At 37.7% G+C, this 27,212-nt stretch overlaps 1 pseudogene; it reads right to left on the bottom strand.

Annotated features, from left to right (window-relative positions):
- LOC133663041 (multiple epidermal growth factor-like domains protein 6) overlaps positions 1–26,424 on the bottom strand; it is a 144,026-nt pseudogene extending 117,602 nt beyond the window's left edge.
- Between the last annotated feature and the right edge of the window lie 788 nt (positions 26,425–27,212).

Below are 27,212 nucleotides of genomic sequence, written 5' to 3'. Positions count from 1 at the left end.
CTATGCATTGTGTCATGTATATAAATTATTGTGCCTATCAGTAAGTGTACTGCTGATCTAATACAAATGCAGGTATATGCATTCCAGATTGGATTGTAAAATGCTGTAGAGGAGCTGCTTTACGAAAATGGACCATAACAGTTTCCCATCCAGTAACACGGACAACGCACAGCTGTTTAAATGCTCTGTCGATGTTCTCTACAGACAAACTGATTCCAGATCCCTGCTAATCTCATAAAGAATTACTGGCTTCACTTGCTTCTTTACACTGCAGTACTTTCAACATTTCTCATAGGATGTCAACTATTCTTCCACCAAAAACAATCTCCAGTATTCAGGAAGCAGACCTATAAGCCATTAAGTTGATATCCAGCATGTACAAAATCAGCTGGTGTCAATGTTGTTTTCTTAATGGGTGTGGACAGAATTGATCTCAGTAGACTGTATAAAAAATATATAATGTCATTTATTTTACTGAAATGTTTAAAAATCAGGGTTCGATCATTATTCATAATAGTACAACCCCTGGGGGAAAAAAGGACTCACCAGACTTTGAAGGAAGAAGGAAATTGTGTAGGATTAAAAGCAGATAACAGACATGACATAAAACTATTACAGTACAGTTTCAAATTGCAACTTCATTGCTGAATTCTGAGGAAAAAAATGTGGAATAACCCTGCAAATTCTCATTTCCTAAGGTAAGAAGACATGGATCGGTTTGAATCTGTTCATTAGTCTGCAGTTAAAAAAGGAGTATTCACACCATGGAGAGCTGTTGCACTAGGGGGGTTGACATGAATCATGGCTCCAACACGAGAGATGCCAATTGGAACAAAGAAGAGGATTATTAAAGGCCTACTGAAAGCCACTACTACCGACCACGCAGTCTGATAGTTTATATATCAATGATGAAATCTTAACATTGCAACACATGCCAATACGGCCGGGTTAGATTAGTAAAGTGCAATTTTAAATTTCCCGCGAAATATTCTGCTGAAAACGTCTCGGTATGATGACGTTTGCGCGTGACGTCACGGATTGTGCGGACATATTGGGACACCATTGTGGCCATCGCAAAATTCCACAGTATTCTGGACATCTGTGTTGGTGAATCTTTTGCAATTTGTTTAATGAACAATGAAGACAGCAAAGAAGAAAGCTGTAGGTGGGATCGGTGTATTAGCGGCTGGCTGCAGCAACACAACCAGGAGAACTTTGAGTTGGATAGCAGACGCGCTACCGTGAGTACAGCTTTGGCTTCCAAACATTTGATCGCTTGCCCGTATGTGCGTGCCGCTATGTGCATGTCACGTACGTAACTTTGGGGAAATATATGTGCTGTATGAACTTTACGGAGGTGAACGGTACTTTGGGCTGTGGGATTGAGTGTGTTGTGCGGGTGTTTGATTTGTATTGGTGGGTTATATGGACGGGAGGGGGGAGGTGTTTGTTATGCGGATTAATTTGTGGCATATTAAATGTAAGCCTGGTTGTGTTGTGGCTAATAGAGTATATATATGTCTTGTGTTTATTTACTGTTTTAGTCATTCCCAGCTGAATATCAGGTCCCACCCGCCTCTCACAGCATCTTCCCTATCTGAATCGCTTCCACTGCCCTCTAATCCTTCACTCTCACTTTCCTCATCCACAAATCTTTCATCCTCGCTCAAATTAATGGGGTAATCGTCGCTTTCTCGGTCCGAATCGCTCTCGCGGCTGCTGGCCATGATTGTAAACAATGTGCAGATGTGAGGCGCTCCACAACCTGTGACGTCACGCTACTTCCGGTACAAGCAAGGCTTTTTTATCAGCGACCAAAAGTTGCAAACTTTATCGTCGATGTTCTCTACACAAAAGGTGAGTGCCCCTAAGAAAAGGCATTGAAGCTTCGGGAAGGCTATGCAGAACGAAACTAAAACTGAACTGGCTACAAAGTAAACAAAAACAGAATTCTGGACGGCAGCAAAGACTTACTGTGGAGCAAAGACGCCGACCACAATGTACATCCGAACATGACATGACAATCAACAATGTCCCCAAGAAAGATGAAAACAACTGGAATATTCTTGATTGATAAAACAAAGTAGATGCAGGAAATATCGCTCAAAGGAAGACATAAAACTACTACAGGAAAATACCAAAAAAAGAGAAAAAGCCACCAAAATAGGAGCGCAAGACAAGAACTAAAACACTACACACAGGAAAACAGCAAAACACTCCAAATAAGTCATGGCGTGATGTGACAGGTCGTGACAGTAGCTCTTACTTTGAGACAAGATCTATAGTGATGCATGGTTGGTTATGGTTTAAAGTCATATCCAACAACTGCGACAACGACTTTTCACTGCCGCTGAGTTTCAGTGTTTTATGATTTCTGCTGGTGGTGTGCCTCCGGATTGTTTCAATTAAAAAAATGTGCCTTGGCTCAAAAAAGGTTGAAAAACACAGAATAGTGGACAAAATATGGAATCGCTCAATTCTGAGAAAAAAATCATGAAAAACAAAAAACACTACAACACACCAGTAGTACACCACCTCTGGCTTTTGTAACAGCTTGCAGTCCCTGAGGCAAGGACTGAACAAGTGATAAACAGTACTCTTTATTAATCTTGCTTTAACGTTGTATAATTGCTGTTGTCAGATCACTTTTGCAGGCTGCAGCCATTTTCTTCAATTTTCACTAGAGATTTTATTTGGACTGAGATCAGGCGTATTTGCAGGCCATGACATTGACCTGATGTGTCTTTTTTCAAAGAAAGTTTTTTTTACTGTTTTTGTTCCATGACAAGATGTGTTATCATCTTGGAAATTTATGTCATCGTCCTCAAACATCTGTTCGATTGATGGAATAAGAAAAGTGTCCAAAATGTAAACTTGTGCATTTATTGAAGATGTAATGACAGCCATCGGTTGGTAAGGTGGCCGTACCAGCAACTTGAGGTTTCCAGGTTCGATCCCCGCTTCCGCCATCCTAGTCACTGCCGTTGTGTCCTTGGGCAAGATACTTTACCCACCTGCTCCCAGTGCCACCCACCCTGGTTTAAATGTAACTTAGATATTGGGTTTCACTATGTAAAAGCGCTTTGAGTCGCTAGAGAAAAAGCGCTATATAAATATAATTCACTTCACTTCATCTCCCCAGTGCCATCATGTGACATGCAGCCCCATATCATCAATGACTTTGGAAATATGCATGTTTTCTTCAGGCAGTCGTCTTCATAAATTTCATTGGAAAAGTTCCAGCATCATCACCTTGCTCAATGCCGATTCAGGATTCATCACTAAACATGACTTTCATCCAGTCATCCGTAGTCCTCCATTGCTTTTCCTAGTCAATGAAGGCTTTCATTCGGCTTTTCTGTTTTTAAATCCTATTTCTTTCAGGCGGTTTCTTACAGTTCGGTCACAGACTGTGACTCCAGTTTCAGCCCATTTGTTCTTCATTTGTTTTGCTTTTTTGTTTTCAAAACATATTGCTTTGAGTTTTCTGTCTTGACACTTTGATGTTTTCCTTGGTCTCCCTCACCTTGGTCTTGCCTTTTACAACCTTCCCATGTTGTATGTACTTGGTCCAGGTTTTAGACACAGCTGAACAATCAACATATTTTGCATCATTGTCTCGAAGGAGTTTAATAAACTTCTCCTTTTGTTTCAATCCACATCTCTGGTGTTGGAGCCATGATTCATATCAATCCACTCCTTTTTAACTGCAGACTAATGAACCCATATAAACTGATGCAAGTTTTAGCTTTAGAAATGTACATTTACTAAGTGATTCTATATCTTATTACTCAGAATTGAGTGATTCCATATTTTTTAACTATGCTTCATCTAAAAATTAAACTGTTACTGACTACCACAATTTATATTCTTCATTTTTTTATAGTGCTTCTTAAAGCAGAAAGTTGCAATTAGAAATGACTATGGTGTTGAGTCATGTCTGTTATCTGACTTTTTTCTATGGAATCAAACAACTGAATGAACATCCTCTAGGTCTGGTGATTCCATCATTTTTCAGGGGTTACAACATGAGTTGACTATTGCTGCTGCAGTTTATTTAATGGCATTTTGTAATGTATCAACTACACAATCTGTCTCAATATTAACCTTCAAGGAGAAGACATCAGTCACAAAAGCCATTAACTGTAACATTCTCACGATTAATCTGCAAAAGCACTGTGGTGCATTCATGGTTTTGGAGAGATAAACGTGTACTTGTTAAGTGTGTGACAACTTCCCTTCCAAATGGCTGCCATTAAGATCAAGAGAAAGCCTTGCAAGAAAGTGATGGGAATTTCATATCGGGAGTCGAGCCAAAAGAAACAGCTCCCTTCGGCCTCTTAATGGCTCCTCGGATATTCTTGTTATTAAAATAAGTGTGAAACTAATTTCCAGTGTAAAAATAAATAAAATGTGTATTATGTATATGGCTTGATGTACTAAAACATTGAATAGATTTTTGTTTCATCTGACATCACATGAACAAATATAAGACCTTCTGGAGGAGAAGTTTTGTGGTCAGATGAAACAAAAATGGAGCTGTTTGGCCACAATACCCAGCAATATGTTTGGAGGAGAAAAGGTGAGGCTTTTCATCCCAGGAACACAATTTCTACCGTCAAGCATGGTGGTGGTAGTATTATGCTCTGGGCCTGTTTTGCTGCCAATGGAACTGGTGCTTTACAGAGAGTAAATGGGACAATGAAAAAGGAGGATTACCTCCAAATTCTTCAGGACAACCTAAAATCATCAGCCCAGAGGTTGGGTCTTGGGCGCAGTTGGGTGTTCCAACGGGACAATGACCCAAAACCCATGTCAAAAGTGGTAAAGGAATGGCTGAATCAGGCTAGCATTAAAGTTTTAGAATGGCCTTCCCAAAGTCCTGACTTAAACGTGTGGACAATGCTGAAGAAACAAGTCCATATCAGAAAACCAACACATTTAGCTGAACTGCACCAATTTTGTCAAGAAGAGTGGTCAAAAATTCAACCAGAAGCTTGTGGATGGCTACCAAAAGCGCCTTATTGCAGTGAAACTTGCCAAGGGACATGTAACCAAATATTAACACTGCTGTATGTATACTTTTGACCCAGAAGATTTGCTCACATTTTCAGTAGACCCATAATAAATTCATAAAAGAATCAAACTTCAAGAATGTTTTTTGTGACCAACAAGTATGTGCTCCAATCACTCTATCACAAAAAAATAAGAGTTGTAGAAATTATTGGAAACTCAAGACAGCCATGACATTATGTTCTTTACAAGTGTATGTCAACTTTTGACCACGACTGTATGTACTGTATATAAAGCCCAACAAGAGGCGCACAATAAATATTGGACGGATATGAGGAATTATGACAACATACCAATAATATTAAAAAAGATCTCAGAATAAATAACAAGAAACATCCCAGAGGTGAGTTTGCCTTACTACTGTGCTGTCGGTGGGTCAGGGTGAGCAAATCAAGCGCTGCTATTTGCCAGCTCATTGTAAACAAACATGGCGTTGATCGTGGTTTTTCACAGGAAGCCATTCCGTTCAACAAACATTCCGCAAGGAGGAGAAAAAAACCTTTCGCTTCAACACATCAAACCTGCCTGAAATCCACGCTCAGTTAAAAAAAGTTAAAGTACCAATGATTGTCACACACACACTAAGTGTGGTGAAATTATCCTCTGCATTTGACCCATCCCCTTGTTCACCCCCTGGGAGGTGAGAGGAGCAGTGAGCAGCAGCGGTGGCCGCACCCGGTAATCATTTTGCTGATTTAACCCCCAATTCCAACCTTTGATGCTGAGTGCCAAGCAGGGAGGTAATGGGTCCCATTTTTATAGTCTTAGGTATGACCATACTTGCCAACCCTCCCGTTTTTAGCGGGAGAATCCCGGTATTCAGCGCCTCTCCCGACAACCTCCCGGCAGAGATTTTCTCCCGATAAAACTCCCGGTATTCAGCCGGAGCTGGAGGCCACGCCCCCTCCAGCTCAATGCGGACCTGAGACTGAGTGGGGACAGCCTGTTCTCACGTCCGCTTTCCCACAATATAAACAGCTTGCCTGCCCAATGACGTCATAACATCTAGGGCTTTTAGAGAGTAGAGTGGACAACTGCGCACACAACAAGGAGACGTTCGAAGGGGAAGGTGTATGTTGCCTGTAAATATGTAGAACAGACTTCTCCATTGAACACGGTGGCCGAAATGATATACTCATCATGAACGGAGAAGTTAAACAGGACAATACTGCCATCTAATGGATAGCCACCGGAACAATGAAATTCAAGTATTTATTTTATGTAAATAAAATAAATTTATATATATATATATATATATATACCGTATATTACCAAATAGACGCCCTTGTGCAAATAGACGCCCTTGTCCTAATAGTCGCCCGGGGTCTGAGCCCATTTTGTGAATTAACAGCCTCTTCCTAATAAACGCCTATGTCCAAATAGCCGCCCATGGGCTGTTATTTGCATAATTTAGATTAAAATCATATTGATTTAATTTTCATTAAACCCAATTTATAAGCTAAAAGGAAAAGCAAAGGTGCAATAATTCTGGTCATTACGGTAACAGCAGACGTCACGTGGGGATTCTGGGTAATCAACATATTGCAATGGGTCACCGCATATAGCGTAACACACAACAAACCCACGAGGAAAAGTTTCAACATGGCAAGCAACAGTAGCAGTGAGTGGAATGAACAGGATACCGGTACACCACAACTGATGGACGGGAATACTTTAAGGGGGAAGAAGAGAAAGTTTGACTTGACTTAAAGTTCAAGCTAGCGATTGTGAAGTATGCGGAGCAGAATTCTGGTTTGGCAGCGGCCAGGCAGTTTAACGTTGACCCAAAACGTGTACAAGAATGGAAACAAAAAAAGGGAGAACTACTATCTCAGTCGGCAATCGATGGAAAACGCCCCCCCCCCCCCCCCGGATGGAGGTAGGAAGAAAGTGAGCGACGAGCTTGATGCTAATTTGTGTCAGTGGATACATCACGTTCGTGGACTGAACCACCGTGTGTCCCGCAAAATGATCCGCATTAAGGCAAAGGAGTTGTATGTCACCGCGAGTGACACGAGAGACACCGGGGTGGTGTTAGGTGCAACAAGTGGCTGGCTTAATCGTGTGTGTGTGTGTGTGTCCGTGTTGCAAACAGTAGCCATAGCAGAATGTTGCTTTCTGGTATCCTACAAGGTGTGTGGGCTGACGGTGGCAGCTGATGGCAGTGAGGACCAGCTCATTTACTGCTTCAAGGAGGGACAGCCATGTCAGGCAGGCAGAGAGATGCTGTTGAGGGCTAGACAGCAGGCTGCTGCTGTGGTTCAGGAAGAGGAGGAGAGTGATGAGGAACAGCAGTTCCTCAATGAACTTGTGATTGAAAAGGAGGATGATGATGAGGGGGGTGAGGGAGAGGAGGAGGAGAAGGAGGATGATGAGTGGGGTTGAGTTGTATTTGGGGTTGCGTTTGCTGCAGTATTATTGTTTTGATGGTTTTATAGAGTACTTGGTACCATAATTGTATTTTTCCTGTATGCTGCTTTATTCAAAACTTGGAGTACTGTAGCCTTTATTTTATTTAAGTGACAGTATTATTGTTCTGTTTTGATGGTGTGTTTTTTAATACTTGAGTACTTGGTACCATAATTTTATTTTTCCCAGTAGGCTGCTTTATTTAAAAAGTGTATTTATTTTTAGTATTGGTATTCTATTTGACAATTGTTGCAGTACTGCCATGTTGAGGCCTTGTTGATCTCTTGTCTTTTGATAGTCTTGTTTTTTTGTTTGTATGTTTACAATAGCTTTTACATTTAAAATTGTTTGTACGAAAAAAAAATACTGGACAGTAACCATTGTAACCAAATAATGGCCTGGTGCAGGCTGGTGCAAAAAGAAATAAAAGCCTTGTGCAAATAACCGCCCATGTCCTAATAGCCGCCCGGGGTCTGACCCCATTTTGTAAAATAAACGCCCGGGCTACTATTTGGTAATATACGGTATATGTATATATATATGAAATACTCGAGTTGGTGAATATATATATATATATATATATATATATATATATATATATATATATATATATATATATATATATATATATATATATGAAATACTCGAGTTGGTGAATTCTAGCCCCCCCCCCCCCCCCCCCCCAACACTCCTTGAACACAGCAGAGCGCCGAAAGTTGGCAGACCCGTCAGCGATCCTGTTCTGTCTCCCTGTAATGTTTGTCTGATCTTGAATGGGATTGTGCTGACAATTTTAATTTCCTCTCGGGATTAAATTAAGTATTTCTGATTCTGATTTTAAATATAATAACGGTGCTAACACAAAAATACAACACATGAAACACACATTGGGCAACACAAAGAGCAACTTCCTGTAAGCAAGCAGAAGTGTTTTTGTTTATTTAAGAAACATATATATTTGGGGTTTTTTTTATTAATTGTTTTTTTTAATTAGTTTAGCGAGAATGTATTTAATTTAGCACTGTGTAGTTGCATCTAATTTTGTATCAGTTTTTTTGAGTCTTTTCTTTTGCAGTATATTTGATTAGTATTTATTTTTGTAATCGGCCTGACCCAAGCCTCATTTAACACTGTGTATCTTGTTAAACTGTAAGTAGGTAGTATATAACTTATATTAAAATGTTGCATTAAATTTTACATTTATAATGTCTTAAGGCCTAACATCGCTAACATAGAAGTAGCCTCACCCAGACTCTACCTTGAGCCCAAAGTTAAATTGAGTTTGAACCCTCTGGGACAGACCATGACACGGTGCAAACAAGTACTGTGGTTGCTCAAAAAGGTTCATTATGTCTTCTTATTCATATACTTTTCCAAATGTTCTTGTTATCAGACCATTATTTCTGTATATTAGATGGAATTAGATGGTATATTCCCTCTAATATATTGAAAATATGGTCTGATTACAAGAACATTTGAAAAAGTACTGTGGTTGGACCAGGAAAATTAACATGGAAGCCAATGTAACATCCAGCATCAAGTTATGGAGTCTACCTTTGAGTATTTTTCGTGTATATTTTAACAAGACTCTGGAAAAGTACACACTCAACTTGCACACTGCAAAAACTGAAATCTAAGTAAGATTAAATATCTCAAATAAGGGTGATATTTGCTTATTTTCTGTCTGAGAAGATAATTCTTCTCACTAAGCAGATTTTATGTTGGAGTGTTTTACTTGTTTTAAGGGTTTTGGTCCTAAATGATCTCAGTAAGATATTACAGCTTGTAGCTGAGATTTTATGACCTATATTGAGTAAAACATGCTTGAAGCTAGAATATCAACTGATGCAAAGCTGTGTCATCAACACTCACAAGTATAAAACTACTTTTTGAAAGTAATAATTTCTTATTTCAAGCATGAAAAAAAAATCATGACTTTTTACACAATCGTGTCTCAGAATTAAAACAGATGACAGCCAAATGGACTTTGCTGTTTTATTTTCAATGAAACAATAGAAAATACATACTCATATAGTAGTACAGTTGGCACAGTACAGTAAACAGACAGTTAATATTTAAACATTTAACGTGTGACATTTCTAACAATTTTGAACAGAAATAGTTCATGCACATTCAGACGAATTCTTCAAAATTACAATTAAAACATTTTTGGCCGGGGGCCGGGCTGTATATATGCGCACTAATTGACTGAAAGAGCACGCACTTGGCGCGATGATGTCATGTTATCGATGGAAAAATGCATTTTTAGAGCATATGATTTGCCTGAGCGGCTAGGAGACCCCGAGAGTAACAAGCGGTTGCCTTGTTGCCTTTCCATTAAGAACAATAAATTAGTTTTTAGTATAAGTTTGCTGGTTTCAAGAAATGTAATGCCTTCAACATATTAAGCAAAAAGGTCTAATTTTTTTTGTTATTTTTGTTATTAGTGAGAATATACTTATTTTAAGGTATTTTTGGGTTCATTGAGGTTAGCTAATTTTACTTGTTTTGGAAAGTCTTGACAAGCCAAATGTTCTTGTTCTACTGGCAGATAATTTTGCTTAGTTCAAATAAAATACCCCTAATTTTTGCATTTTTTTTCTTGTTTTTGAACACTGACTTTTTGCAGTGCACCCCTGAAGTCCTGATCAGTCCAATCAATAAACCTCAGTGTCTGATGCATTGTCACTGAACACGCGTTGGTCTTGTCAGTAGCTGATCATTAGCAGATATTTATGTGATTAATGACAGACTAGCAAGCGTTACTTTTGACGTGAATGAAATAGTGCTAACCGTAACTACAAAAACAAGCATTAGTCACATATGCTCATTTAGTGGGATTATTCATAAATGCAATGGGAATTTGCACTTCAAAAACATTTCCATAGATGCTGCCAAAGTAGTGGTTGGAGAGACAAAGCCGGCTTGCAGCGATCAAAACCATGTGGATGCCGTCACTTTGCATCACACTACCACTTTATTTTAGGGTCCCATAGTCCTGTTTTTTAAGACCTGCTGAGAACATCAATTTGCAAAAAAGAGGAAATAAAAATGATTCTCAGGAAGGTGTCATCCTGTCTGACTGAGCTGAAATAGGACACGTCTCATGTCGGAGTCTCAGCATAAATGTCCCAGGATGTGCGGTGTGGTTACAACTCTTAGGCTTACGGCCATTTCAGGTTGTCAGTTGTGGGGTGAACAAGTGCACTGCAAAAAGTCAGTGTTCAAAAACAAGAAAAAATAATACAAAAATTAGGGGTATTTTATTTGAACTAAGCAAAATGATCTGCCAATAGAACAAGAAAATTTGGCTTGTCAAGACTTTCCAAAACAAGTCAAATTAGCTAACCTCAATGAACCCAAAAATAGCTTAAAATAAGTATATTCTCACTAATAACAAGTGCACGTTTCTTGGTAGAAAAAAAAAGAGGCCTTTTTGCTCAATATGTTGAAAAATATTCTTAAATTAAGCAAATTCTAGTGCCATTATCTTGACATAGTGACATGCGCTCGGCATCATGATTTTTTTTTTCATGCTTGAAGTAAAAAATTATTACTTTGAAAAAGTAGTTTTATACTTGTGAGTTTCAAGCATGTTTTACTCAATATAGGTCATAAAATCTCAGCAACAAGCTGTAATATCTTACTGAGATTATTTAGGACCAAAACCCTTAAAACAAGTAAAACAATCTAACATAAAATCTGCTTAGTGAGAGGAATTATCTTATCAGACAGAAAATAAGCAAATATCACCCTTATTTGAGATATTTAATCTTACTTATATTTCAGTTTTTGCAGTGTGGAATAAGGAGAATCTAGTAGCTCCTGAATGGTCTTCTTTGTCAGCCTCATTAGTGACATTGCAGTTAAACTCCAAGTTAAACATTTTCCGTGTCTTTAAATTATATTAGATTTTGAATGAAGTCTACTGGTTTAATTATCGTGTTGTAAATATTGTATTGTAAATAGTTATTTCAGTATCATTGAATTTTTTTGTGTGTTGGTATCAACTTGAAATCAAAGTATCCATACTTTTGACCACCTTACTTACCGTATTTTTCGGAGTATAAGTCACCCCGGAGTATAATTCGCACCGGCCGAAAATGAATAATAAAGAAGGAAAAAAACATATATAAGTCGCACTGGAGTATAAGTCGCATTTTTTGGGGAAATTTATTTGATAAAACCCAACTCCAAGAATAGACATTTGAAAGGCAATTTAAAATAAATAAAGAATAGTGAACAACAGGCTGAATAAGTGTACGTTATATGAGGCATAAATAACCAACTGAGAACGTGCCTGGTATGTTAACGTAACATATTATGGTAAGAGTCATTCAAATAACTATAACATATAGAACATGCTATACGTTTACCAAACAATCTGTCACTCCTAATCACTAAATCCCATGAAATCTTATACGTCTAGTCTCTTACGTGAATGAGCTAAATAATATTATTTGATATTTTACGGTAATGTGTTAATAATTTCACACATAAGTCGCTCCTGTGTATAAGTCCAAACTATGAAAAAAATTGCGACTTATAGTCCGAAAAATACGGTACATTATGTGGAAACCACCAAATATATCAATAGACTCAACTGAATACAGCCAAAAGATCGGGAAGAATGTTGACCAATAGTCTCTCGTTCAGTATGTTGTTACCGCTGCGGACCATTGTTTCTCAGTGTGGGCCGCAGCGGTACTCAGTTGTAATACGCTTTTTTCACCACTTGTGGCAGTAATGACAACATCAAATAAAGAAGAAGTCTGGAGCTAAAGTCCTAGAAGTTTCTTTGGCGCAAAAATTACGACTAAGGTGGTAAAGCTGTATTTTAATTTGCAATTACATTTTATTGACATTTTATTTCAGGAAAATATACATTATTATCTATTATATGTTAGGTCAGGAAAAAACTAGGCTATTTCATCCCTACTGTTTCGAAACAGGCTTGCAGGGATGAAATAGCCTCTGTGTTTTTTCCTGACCTAACGTATATCCCGCTCTACCCTGGTATTGAGCACTGTATAACGGATAAACCACAGAAACCTCGACTATATTATTATTTATTATTTATTTAGTTATAAGTTATTTATTTTAGCACTGCTTAATTGTATGTAAATTAATTTTTCTTCACTTTTTATGGGTCCCTTGTTTTGTAGTATTTTTGCTTTTATTTTTGTAATCAGCCTGACCTAAGTCTTAATAATAATATTTGTAATTAACACATGCTTTCATATCATTTTACAAGGTGTATCCTGTTCAACTACAAAACCCAAAACCAGTGAAGTTGGCACATTGTGTAAATGGTAAAAAAAAAAAAAAAAAACAGAATACAATGATTTGCAAATCCTTTTCAACCTATATTCAATTGAATAGACTGCAAAGACAAGATATTTAATGTTCGAACTGGAAAACTTTGTTATTTTTTGCAAATATTAGCTCATTTGGAATTTGATGCCTGCAATATGTTTTTCAATAAAGCTGGCACAAGTGGCAAAAAAGACTGAGAAAGTTGAGGAATGCTCATAAAACACTTCTTTGGAACATCCCACAGGTGAACAGGCTAATTGGGAACGGGTGGGTGCCATGATTGGGTATAGAAGCAGCTTCCATGAAATGCTCAGTCATTCACAAACAAGGATGGGGCGAAGGTCACCACTTTGTCAACAAATGCGTGAGCAAATTGTCGAACAGTTTAAGAACAACATTTCTCAACGAGCTATTGCAAGGAATTTAGGGATTTCACCATCTACGGTCCGTAATATCATCAAAAGTTTCAGAGAATCTGCACATAGGCGATGATGTTATGGACTTTCGATCCCTCAGGCGGTACTGCATCAAAAAGCGACATCAGTGTGTAAAGGATATCACCACATGGGCTCAGGAACACTTCAGAAAACCACTGTCAGTAACTACAGTTGGTCGCTACATCTGTAAGTGCAAGTTAAAACTCTACTATGCAAAGCGAAAGCCATTTATCAACAACACCCAGAAATGCCGCTGGCTTCGCTGGGCCCGAGCTCATCTATGATGGACTGTTGCAAAGTGGAAAAGTGTTCTGTGGTCTGAGGAAAAGAACCAAATCTTTGCATTCTGTTTTTATTTACGAATTACACAAGGTGCCAACTTCACTGGTTTTGGGTTTTGTAGTTTATCAGGATACACCTTGTAAAATGGTTCTGTATAATTATTGAATACCAATAAAGTCAGGAGTAATATTAGTAATTTAATATTTGAGTGGGTTCCTTGAACCCCTCTGTAATGGAAAAGTTGTGCCCCAAGGTCAAAAAGGTTAAGAACCCCTGCTATAGTTGAAGAAAAGAAAAGAAAAGCATTCAGTATGTACGCATATAGCTGCAAATTATATCTCATGTTAAAATCATTTGGATGAAATAGAATAAGAGAATGTGAGAGTCGATTACAAGGTTGTGTTCATAACTGGATTTCTTGCAACCACTTGCTGAGAAAAGAGTCGAGCAAAACTGTTCCTTTGTATGATGACTTTTGCAGAAGGCAACATAAATCTGTCTTGGGAAGCCAGGGAAGGAAAAACACGAGTGAGTTGTCACCGAAGTGGATTGCAACCGTCAGACGTGTGAACGACAAACTCGCAGGCACTGATCCGGTTTGTCACTCGGGCGTGTGAAAAAGCAAAGAGTCAAAGCGCACACAGCGGACATCTGCCTCGAACAAACGACACATGCCTGTGACATGAGGTAGCGAGGCCCAGGAGTCAGTGTGTGTCTTCTTGGTAGCAAACAAGTGGCCTCGGGTCATCCTCTCCTAACGAGTTTTGCATTATTGATGAGTAAGAGGAAGAAGACGCGCCGATGGTGCAGGCAAGATGGAGGGTCAGATATGACACATCTAAAGCCATCTGGTGTTTGGGGGGTTACAGACCCAAGTCTGTTAGCAAGAAACCTCCGTTTTGAACTCCCCTCCCACTTGTCGACTTTGTTTGACATTTTGGAACTGATTATTCACGGAGACTGAGGTACCGCGATACTACAGTTATACTTGCCAACCCTCCCGATTTTCCTGGGAGACTCCCGAATTTCAGTGCCCCTCCCGGCAACCATTCTCCCGAATTTCTCCCGATTTCCACCCGGACAACAATATTGGGGGCGTGCCTTAAAGGCACTGCCTTTAGCGTCCTCTCTCACCTGAAACCTTCACCCCTTAACAGCTGTCCAGGCGTCCGCTTTTCCTCCATATAAACAGCGTGCCGGCCCAGTCACATAATAATGTAGCGTTGGACGGGTTTAACAATGACCTTTACTCTTAGATGTCAAGAAATGCTGACACGTTGTATGATCTTTTAACTCAGGGGTGGGCAATTAATTTTTACCGGGGGCCGCATGAGCTACCCGAGCACTGCTGGAGGGCCACATCGACAATATTTCAATTAAATTTTGCTCAATATTATTTTTGATGTATACCGTAAGATAAATAATAATAATAATAATAATAATAGTAATACTTCAACATAGTGTGTGTAACAGCATTCCATGACTAATATATATAAATTAACATTAATAATAAATGACAGTAAAATAAGCACACGTATGACTGAGGAGTCATAGTGTAACTTTGTGTGGTGTTTGAGTTGTCCGACTTTTTGTGTGGCCTTAAACGCACCAGTGGTTTAGTGCTATGCGTGTTGGTGACAGATGACAAGTTGGTTTTGGCCTGGTTTGTACGGCAGAAAATGACTAGTTTTTCGAGATAGAAGTGTTTTACTTATGTTTTTGGTGTGGTTATGGCCGAATATAAACAGTTTTGCTCAATAAAGTGATCGATATAATTCCTGTCCTCGAAGCATCTCGATAGACGTTACAATAATTGAACGGTGTTCAATTGAACGGTGTTGACGAACACACTTAGGGCCGCTTGTTGTCACTGTCACTCAAAGTTGCATTGCAAAATTACATAGAATAAATATGTTTATTTTGTTTATAATTCAGATGGGATTTGATTTGGTGCGCGGCATATACTTGCTGCGCGCAGCGGACGCTTGAGCAGTGCGCAATTGCGCAGGCACGCACCTTAGGTGAGGGGACGTTGCTTTGCAGTTCATGTGTTGTTGAAAACACGGCATTCCTCATCAACTTTTCTCTTTTTGGCGTCTCGGGTGTAAACCGTGCATCACTTGTCGCTGCATGTGCACCTTCACTCGCAGGTTACACACGGACACACGCCCATAAATAATACTTTTCAAAATAAAAGCAGCACAGTTGTATTGCGCGCAGGACATAGATGTTTTTTCAACTTTATTTTGTAATTGCAGTTGTTCACATTCACTCACAATCACGCATACGTCCACACGGAAGTAATACAAATAACAATTTTCAAAACAAAAGCAGCACCGTTGTATTGCACACTCGACATAGATACTTTTTAAAATTTATTTTGTAATTTATAATTGGCCTCACGCGGGCCGGACAGGGACGCACAAAGGGCCGGATGCGGCCCGCGGGCCGCAGAATGCCCAGGTCTGTTTTAACTGGATTAATAATAACGTTAGTTTTGAGCACACATACGCACACACCTGTGTATGCAACGCATACTTGGTCAACAGCCATACAGGTCACACTGAAGGTGTCCGTATAAACAACTTTAACACTGTTACAAATATGCGCCACACTGTGAACCCACACCAAACAAGAATGACAAACACATTTCAGGAGAACATCCGCACCGTAACACAACATAAACACAACAGAACAAACACCCAGAATCCCTTGCAGCACTACTCTTCCAGGACGCTACAATAACATCTACGGCTTTTGGAGCTCAGTGCACAACTGCACACACAACAAGAAGGAGACGAAGCAGAAGAACGAAGAAGAGACATGGCGACGACGAGTAAGAAGAAGAAATACGCTTGCAAGTTCCAAAATGATTGGAAAAAAATTTTTCATTTCATCCAGGACAGCTCGAAGGGGAAGGGGTATGCTGCCACGCCCCCCAACACCCCCCGCCGCCTCCCCTCTCCCGAATTCGGAGGTCTCAAGGTTGGCAAGTATGACTACAGTATGTAACAAAATCCAGGTTTCCTAACCACCAGGGGTGTGTCACCAAATTCTCGACCCCCATACACACAACTCCTGAAGGGCTTCCCACCCTAAACCCACCGCCGCCGCCATACACACACTTGGGTTGTTTACATGCATTAAAAAACAAATTATTGGTTGAAACCAGATTTTTAAACCACATGTAAACACCTTAATTAGGTTTTGGACTTTTTAAAGATGGATTAAACAAATCTAGAATGTAATCAAGGTAATTGATAGATTTTTTTTTTACAAAAAGGTGCCAACAAATTCAGTATTAAATTGGTCAGAATATGAATCATATAATCTGTCATTATTCGCTTCAATATGATAAAGCATTTCCTTTACTTGAGTGTAAAGTAGAGGTTATCCAATTCACATGGGATTATCATCAGTGGATAATACAAATCATTAGGAGTGTCAAAAAAAAAAAAAAATTGAATTAATCGCAATTTTTATTTGGAACGATTCTTAATTGATTAAATAAAATCGACTTATATATATATATATATATATATATATATATATATATATATATATATATATATATATATATATATACACAGTATATATATGTATGTATATATATATATATATATATATATATATATATATATATATATATGTATATATATATATATATATATATATATATATATATATATATATATATATATATATATATATATATATATATATATATATATATATATATACATATATATATATATATATATAGTACAGGCCAAGAGTTTGGACACACCTTCTCATTCAATGCATTTTCTTTATTTTCATGACTATTTACATTGTAGATTGTCACTGAAGGCATCAAAACTATGAATGAACACATGTGGAGTTATGTACTTAACAAAAAAAAAGGTGAAATAACTGAAAACATGTTTTATATTCTAGTTTCTTCCAAATAGCCACCTTTTGCTCTGATTACTGCTTTGAACACTCTTGGCATTCTCTCCATGAGCTTCAAGAGGTAGTCACCTGAAATGGTTTTCACTTCACAGGTGTGCTTGAAGCTCATGCATGAGAATGCCAAGAGTGTGCAAACCAGTAATCAGAGCAAAGGGTGGCTATTTTGAAGAAACTAGAATATAAAACATGTTTTCAGTTATTTCACCTTTTTTTGTTAAGTACATAACTCCACATGAGTTCATTCATAGTTTTGATGCCTTCAGTGACAATCTACAATGTAAAAATAGTCATGAAAATAAAGAAAACGCATTGAATGAGGAGAAGGTGTGTCCAAAATTTTGGCATGTACTGTGTGTGTGTGTGTATATATATATATATATATATATATATATATATATATATATATATATATATATATATATATATATATATATATATATATATATATTTTTTTTTTTATTTTTTTATTTTTTATTTTTTTATGGGCTGTACAGATTTATCTTAGAAAAGAGAAGTGTAGAATACTTCTCTTGCCTTATATGTATTTGACTTTAATAAATGTTTTTTAATGAATTATTTAGTTTTTAAACAAAACCAGTTTTCTTGTAAGTAGTATATAAATGTATTACAGCTGTTTATATATTTTATGGAGGAATGTAGTTAATCATAGAACTGGCACCCAACGTTATAAAAAAAAAAGTATTGATTTTGAATCGAGAATCGTTTCGTTTACGCCCAAGAATCTAATCGAATCGTGTGGTGCTCAAAGATTCACAGCCCTAATAGTTATGACGTGTTTTTTTTATAATTGACATTTTTGAATATTTAAAAAAAAAATATCTTTAAACTCTGCAAGGGTCCAGTGCCCCCCCAGTCCAACATCCCCACTTACCCTTCCACTTCAACACCCCTGCCAACCATTGTACATTTTTATAAGCAGAAAAGCTCAACAGTCAACCCAGAACCTTCAAAGTGCTCCAAGCGGGAACTTGTGCTACCTTTAACAGCCTGGAGACCCCACAGAGCAACCTCATAATCTAAGCTACTGGCAAAGTCGAAGCAGAGACCCTCAATTTGGTACGAGTGAAGCTTTAGCAACTCATTGACCTGTTGAGAAGTTTACATAAGACTTTATAACACAACTGTAGACGCAGTAATCTGTACATACGTATTCAATAATCCCTTTGCTTGTGTGCAAAATTTGTTATTTTTTTTCTACATTCATTACTTTTTTTACTCTTTTATTCAGTATTTTTAATAAGTTATGTTTACATTTTGGCCTGTTTATACTAGGGATGGTATGCTGCCAATTCCAATACTGATCACATGTATTAACTATAATGTAGTTATTGTGACGGTTTGACAATATCAACACAATATTTAAACTTGTTTCCTATCCCCTTTTATTACGTATAATTGTTTGATCAAAACAAAGTCAATAGTACACAATAACAGAACCAAAGCAAAAACTACTATCATTTGTTTTTTGTCCTAAAAGTACTCCTGTGTCCAGGGAATTATGAGTTTGTAAACATTATGGGTGCAACAGTACAGGTACCCCAAGGTGCTGTCTGTACCTCCGTTTAATAATAATAATAATAATAATAATAATTAACTTAGAATTTCATGGCTGCAACACGTGCCAAAGTAGTTGGGAAAGGGCATGTTCACCATTGTGTTACATGGCCTTTCCTTTTAACAACACTCAGTAAACGTTTGGGAACTGAGGAGACACATTTTTTAAGCTTCTCAGGTGGAAATCTTTCCCATTCTTGCTTGATGTACAGCTTAAGTTGTTCAACAGTCCGGGGGTCTCCGTTGTGGTATTTTAGGCTTCATAATGCGCCACACATTTTCAATGGGAGACAGGTCTGGACTACAGGCAGGCCAGTCCAGTACCCGCACTCTTTTACTATGAAGCCACGTTGATGTAACACGTGGCTTGGCATTGTCTTGCTGAAATAAGCAGGGGCGTCCATGGTAACGTTGCTTGGATGGCAACATATGTTGCTCCAAAACCTGTATGTACCTTTCAGCATTAATGGTGCCTTCACAGATGTGTAAGTTACCCATGTCTTGGGCACTAATACACCCTCATACCATCACAGATGCTGGCTTTTACACTTTGCGCCTATAACAATCCGGATGGTTCTTTTCCTCTTTGGTCCGGAGGACACGACGTCCACAGTTTCCAAAAACAATTTGAAATGTGGACTCGTCAGACCACAGAACACTTTTCCACTTCGTATCAGTCCATCTTAGATGAGCTCAGGCCCAGCGAAGCCGACGGCGTTTCTGGGTGTTGTTGATAAACGGTTTTCGCCTTGCATAGGAGACTTTTAACTTGCACTTACAGATGTAGCGACCAACTGTAGTTACTGACAGTGGTTTTCTGAAGTGTTCCTGTGCCCATGTGGTTTTGATTGATTGATTGAGACTTTTATTAGTAGGTTGCACAGTGAAGTACATATTCCGTACAATTGACCACTATTAGTGATATCCTTTACACACTGATGTCGCTTGTTGATGCAGTACAGCCTGAGGGATCGAAGGTCACGGGCTTAGCTGCTTACGTGCAGTGATTTCTCCAGATTCTCTGAACCTTTTGATGATATTACGGACCGTAGATGGTGAAATCCCTAAATTCCTTGCAATAGCTGGTTGAGAAATGTTGTTCTTAAACTGTTCGACAATTTGCTCACGCATTTGTTGACAAAGTGGCGACCCTCCCACCATCCTTGTTTGTGAATGACTGAGCATTTCATGGAATCTACTTTTATACCCAATCATGGCACCCACCTGTTCCCAATTTGCCTGTTCACCTGTGGGATGTTCCAAATAAGTGTTTGATGAGCATTCCTCAACTTTATCAGTATCTATTGCCACCTTTCCCAACTTCTTTGTCACGCGTTGCTGGCATCAAATCCTAAAGTTAATGATTATTTGCAAAAAAAATTTTTTTTATCAGTTTGAACATCAAATATGTTGTCTTTGTAGCATATTCAACTGAATATGGGTTGAAAAGGATTTGCAAATCATTGTATTCCGTTTATATTTACATCTAACACAATTTCCCAACTCATATGGAAACGGGGTTTGTACTTAATATACAAAGAAATGTAGTTTAAGTGCTGTAATGGAGGTGATTATTATTTTTTGCAGACACTTAACTAGCTTCCAGCCGCTTGACAGCATGGGGACTACAAATAAATTCAGTGTCAGCCAGATGTGATTGTGTTACTGTAAAAACGTTCTCCAGATGCCATTAACATCACTATTATACATCTTTATCATTTTATTTTGCAAGTAAATTGATGACTGCTGAACATAATCAAACCATCAATGAATGCTGTGACACAAAAGCAGGGTTGACTTAAATAAGCATCGCTTCCTCTACCTACTCCAATCCTAGTGACCAAAAACCACTCCATATTCTCTACTGCTCGCTAGTGTTACCATATCTGAGTTATTGTGTAGAAATATGGGGAAATAACTACAAAAGTACACTTCATTCATTAACGGTGTTCCAAAAAAGATCAGTTAGAATAATACATAATGTTGGATATAGAGAACATTCAAACCCTTTATTTATTGAATCAAACATACTGAAATTCCTTGACATAGTGAATTTGCAAACAGCTAAAATGATATACAAAGCAAACTATAACCTGCTACCCAAGAATATACAACAGTTCTTCTCAACAAAAGAGAAATATAACCTTAGAGAAAAATGTAATTAATAACATTTGTACGCGCGTACAACACTTACCTTCAGTATATCAGTATGTGGAATTAAATTATGGAATGGATTAAGCAAAGAAATCAAACAATGTACTAATATGATCCACTTCAAGAAACTCTTCAAACTTGTTTACAAAGTACAAAGAAGAAGAAGCATGATAAACATTCTGAATTTATTTCATCCATCCATTCATTTTCAAGAGAATCTTACTCATCTCACCATATAAAATATAATTTACTTCACCAAGTATTATTTACTTATTTATTTATTTGTATTGTTATTACTTAGTATATTGTGAATAAATTGACAACAGGAAGTGAACAAAAGTTTTAGCAACTGCTATGTAAAGGAAAAGGGGTAGGATTAAATAAGCTATGATTCTGCCTACTCCTTTTCGAACATGTTGAAAAGAGAAACTGGAAATTGTGATGTATCATGTTGTATGCATGCATGTTCGATATAAACATAAACTCAACTCAACTCAACTTTTCAGACATGTTAACTAGAGATGTCCGATATTATCGGCCAATAAATGCTTTAAAATGTAATATCGGAAATTATCGGTATCGGTTTCAAAAAGTAAAATATATTACTTTTTAAAACGCCGCTGTGTACACGGACGTAGGGAGAAGTACAGAGCGCCAATAAACCTTAAAGGCACTGCCTTCGCGTGCCGGCCCAATCACATAATATCTACGGCTTTTCACACACACAAGTGAATGCTAAATATATCCTGTGGTGTACCTCAGGGATCAATACTAGGACCTAAATTATTCAATCTCTATATAAATGACATTTGTAAAGTTACAAAAGATTTAAAGTTAGTATTATTTGCGGATGATACAACAGCGTTTTGTTCAGGAGAGAACACACAGGAGATAATACAAATAGTAACAGAAGAAATTAACAAATTAAAAAGATGGTTTGACAAAAACAGACTATCGTTGAATCTTAGTAAAACTAAAATAATGCTATTTGGTAATAGTAGAAGAGAAAGTCAAACACAAATACAAATAGACGGAATAGAAATTGAAAGAGTAAACGAAACCAAATTTCTAGGTATAATGATTGATGATAAATTGAACTGGAAATCTCACGTAAAAAATATACAACATAAAGTTGCAAGAAACACGTCAATAATGAATAAAGCAAAACATGTTCTAGACCAAAAATCCCTTCATATTCTCTACTGCTCACTAGTGTTACCATATCTGAGCTACTGTGTAGAAATATGGGGAAATAATTACAAAAGTACACTTCATTCATTAACGGTGTTACAAAAAAGATCAGTTAGAATAATACATAATGTTGGATATAGAGAACATAAAAATCCTTTATTTATTGAATCAAAAATACTGAAATTCCACGACATAGTGAATTTGCAAACAGCTAAAATTATGCACAAAGCAAACTATAACCTGCTACCCAAGAATATACAACAATTCTTCTCAAAAAAAGAGGAGAAATATAATCTTAGAGAAAAACGTAATTTAAAACATTTGTTTGCACGTACAACACTTAAGACCTTCAGTATATCAATATGTGGAATTAAATTATGGAATGGATTAAGCAAAGCAATCAAACAATGTACTAATATGATCCACTTCAAGAAACTCTTCAAACTTAAAGTGTTTACAAAGTACAATGAAGAAGAACCATGACAAACATTCTCAATTTATTTAATCCATCCATTCATTCATTCTTAAAGTAATCTTACTTATCTCATCATATGAAATATGACTTACTTCACCAATTATTATTATTAAATTCTTACTATTATTTATTTATTTATTTTTATTGTAATTACTTATGGAGTTTATTGTGAAAAAATTGTGAACAGGAAGTGAACAAAAAGTTTTGCAACTGTTATGTAAAGAAAAGGGGTAGGATTAAATAAGCTCTGCTTCTTCCTACTCCTTTTCGAACATGTTGAAAAGAAACTGGAAATTGTGATGTATCATGTTGTATGCTTGCATGTTCGAAATAAACTCAAACTCAACTCAACTCAACTCAATGCTAGGCATACTTGGTCAACAGCCATACAGGTCACACTGAGGGTGACCGTATAAACAACTTTAACACTGTTACAAATATGCGCCACACTGTGAACCCACACCAAACAAGAATGACGAACACATTTCGGGAGAGTATCCGCACCGTAACACAACATAAACACAACAGAACAAATACCCAGAACCCCTTGCAGCACTAACTCTTCCAGGACGCTACAATATACACCCTCCCCTACCCCCTACAACAGCCCCCCACCCCCCACCTCAACCTCCTCATGCTCTCTCAGGGAGAGCATGTCCCAAATTCCAAGCTGCTGTTTTGAGGCATGTTAAAAAAAATAATGCACTTTGTGACTTCAATAATAAATATGGCAGTGCCATGTTGGCATTTTTTTCCATAACTTGAGTTGATTTATTTTGGAAAACCTTGTTACATTGTTTAATGCATCCAGCGGGGCATCACAACAAAATTAGGCATAATAATGTGTTAATTCCACGACTATGTATATCGGTATCGGTTGATATCGGAATTGGTAATTAAGAGTTGGACAATATCGGAATATCGGATATCGGCAAAAAAGCCATTATCGGACATCTCTAATGTTAACCCTTATATCAAAACTTACCATACTGGCATCTTTCCCCTTGGAAGCCTTTCGGACAGTGGCAGACGTTATCTCCACTCTCTGCACATCGACCTCCATTAAAACACATATTGGCACTGCATACCCCTGAAATTTGATGCATAATAAACATATCTTAACAGTAGGAAATCTACAGTTATGTATCTGCTCCCTGTCAAAACCTGCCATGTCTGCTTAACTGATATTAAAATGCTAATACCCACTATGCAGACAGCCTGGTTCTCCATCCCTTTGAGTCCAGCCAGAGCAACACTTAAAAACTGTATGGACGTCTGTTCTGTACACTTGTCTGTACGTTGTGTAGTATGTTGTCCTACGGACGAGAGGCTATGTTGAGTGTCCATGGTGGGGTAACACCGGTTACATTTTACTGTGACGATGATGAATTATGCGTTGGTGGAGAAATTTAAGTGGATCTTACCTCCTTTCGTAACCCATGCACCACCTGGGGCCGGCGCAGCCCTGCCGCCACACCTTCACCATGCGCGTAAAGGCCTGGACACAAGGCTGAGGGGCCCCCAAAAAAGACATCTCCCGGTCAGCGCACACATTAGTCCTGTGTGCAGATAGAAGAAGTAAAAACATAAACACTGGCATAAACACTCTTATTATGGATGTTCATTGATTGATTGATTGATTGATTGAGACTTGTATTAGTAGATTGCACAGTACAGTACATATTCCGTACAAATGACCACTAAATGGTAACACCCGAATAAGTTTTTCAACTTGTTTAAGTCGGGGTCCACGTTAATCAATTCATGGTAATACTACACAAACCAGTTTCAGAAAGCTAAGTGCCAGGGGACGGACTTCTCCCTTCACTATTAGTCTTATTTTTTATATTCCGGAAAACCGGCGTCCTCTACAGTGGACATTTGATTTTTTGGTCTATTTATTTTGTCAGACTTACAGGAGCTTAAGGACCTTCTGAAAAAAGGCTAGTGGACACATTTAGAACAGCAGTTTCTTTCATTCAAAAATTGCGGCTCATTTTTATGCGCTTGGCCGTGCTCTATAGGAGCACTCTAGTGTTTTTAAGAATTTGCTGCAAAAATATTTGTCTCCCAAGATTTTGAACTGAACTCGGGGGGGGGGGGGTCATTACCGGGCCGGATTTAGCCCCCCAGGCCACCAGTTGAATAGTCCGTGCTATATGCGGTTGTTAAGGGCCAAAAACCAAGAGTGTGATCAGAAAGGCTCTGACCACGTTCAAGCCGTTTATATATGTTTATATTTTCAATAACTTGTGACATTTGGAACTTTAATTTTATGTCAGCAATTTATAAAATTGATTAGTAGTAATATTAAAGACTGAAATGGGGCCACAAACAGAATATAGTTTAGAGCAGTGGTTCTTAACCTGGGTTCGATCGAACCCCAGGGGTTCAGTGAGTCGGGCTCAGGGGTTCGGCGGAGGTCAAGACACACCCGACTCATCGTGTAAATAAAAACGGCATATTACGGATACGGCAACAGCAGAAGTCACACTGATTTGCAGGTGTGTCATTTGTTGTGAGTTTATGCACTGTGTTGGTTTTGTTGTTTGAACAAGGTGATGTTCATGCACGGTTCATTTTGTGCACCAGTAAAAAAACATGGTAACACTTTAGTATGGGGAACATATTCACCATTAATTAGTTGCTTATTAACATGCGAATTAGTAACATATTGGCTTTTAACTAGTCATTATTAAGTACTTATTAATGCCTTATTCGGCATATAACCCTAACCCTCTAACCCTGGCCCTAACCCTCTAACCCTAACCAAATAACTCTAAATTAAGTCTTTGTTACTTAGAATATGTTCCCCATACTAAAGTTTTACCAAAAACATATAACTTTGTCTTGAATTTGAAAAAAACCTAAATTTTATTTTCCACTAAAGAAGGGTTCGGTGAATGCGCATATGAAACTGGTGGGGTTCAGTATCTCCAACAAGGTTAAGAACCACTGGTTTAGAGCCATAAAACATGGTGATATCATGAAAACTGCTACTTTATTACAATTTCCTGCAATTTGTTTAATTAAGATAAGGACATAAAACTGTATGATAGGCAAAAAAAATGATGTCCTCCAGAAGTACTTTGCAGAGACAGCATATCCAAGGTTTGGACTGACATATGGACTAAACATGCTAGTCAAATCCCCCTAACTAAACACTCCTCTATAGTCCATCTGGCTCCAATTCAAAACAGCCTGAAGTTAATTAAAGTCTTCAGCTTTTCTTATAATTAAAGCTGGCCCAGCACACTGTATTTATTTTTAAAGACGTCTGACAGAGGCACAATAAATGTCCAATCAGCAAAAAAAAAAAAAAAAAAGACTACTTATAAGGCAGGTCTTTTTTTTAAATGCTATTTGAAACTGCGCCCCCCAATGGACACAAGCGCAAGTAAAATACATTATTTAGAAGTTAATATTATATTTTATCCATGCAAAGTACAGGATTAGGTTTTTAAAAGGCTGTACTCACATGCCGGGGCGTAATTCCAAGGACGAACCGGCGTGCAAGGCGGCGAATGAAATGAAACACAAAATTACAACGTCCGTGAACATATTTTCTGCCAGTTGAGAAGTGAATAAATATAATGAATAAGTCGCTTTAAATCCATTAACGAAAGAGCATTGCTGACGTGAGTCTTAAAGAGGTGGCACAAGTCTTCCAGGAGTCCGAGCTGGGGTCCCGACTTGAGTAGATGAAGGTCGACGTCTCATGTCAACAGGTTTTAGTGGCTGCGCCTGAACGCACCACCCACACTCACACGTGGGGGCTTCTTGCTCTCCTCCATCCTGGAGACTTCGACCCTACTTTACTTTATGCGTATTTATGAAATAAAATAAAGTTATTTTGATTGGATATTTTATTAAGTATCCATTTATTGGCCTATTTATTACTGTAAGAGTTAAAGTGCGCACAACAAAAAGTCAGTGCAGTTCACGTATGACACATTTTTAAGTGTTGTTAGGGAACATACCTGGGTTTTTTTATTTATTTATTTTTATTTTTTAACCTTTATTTATAAATTTCAACATTTACAAACAGTTCAGAAATAATAATCACATTAAGTACAAAAACAGTACAAAACAGCGTCAGGGGTTTGTAAATTCAAAGTAACTAAAATAGAATGCAAAATATATATATATTAGGGATGTCCGATAATGGCTTTTTGCCGATATCCGATATTCCGATATTGTCCAACTCTTTAATTACCAATACCGATATCAGCCGATACCGATATCAACCGATACCGATATATACAGTCGTGGAATTAACACATTATTATGCCTAATTTGGACAACCAGGTATGGTGAAGATAAGGTCCTTTTTTTTTTTAAATTAATAA

This window comes from Entelurus aequoreus, linkage group LG13 (genome assembly GCF_033978785.1).
Source record: "Entelurus aequoreus isolate RoL-2023_Sb linkage group LG13, RoL_Eaeq_v1.1, whole genome shotgun sequence".
Classification (NCBI taxonomy): domain Eukaryota; kingdom Metazoa; phylum Chordata; class Actinopteri; order Syngnathiformes; family Syngnathidae; genus Entelurus; species Entelurus aequoreus.
The sequence above is the reverse complement of the archived record's forward strand: the minus strand, read 5'-3'. Positions and strand labels throughout refer to the sequence as shown.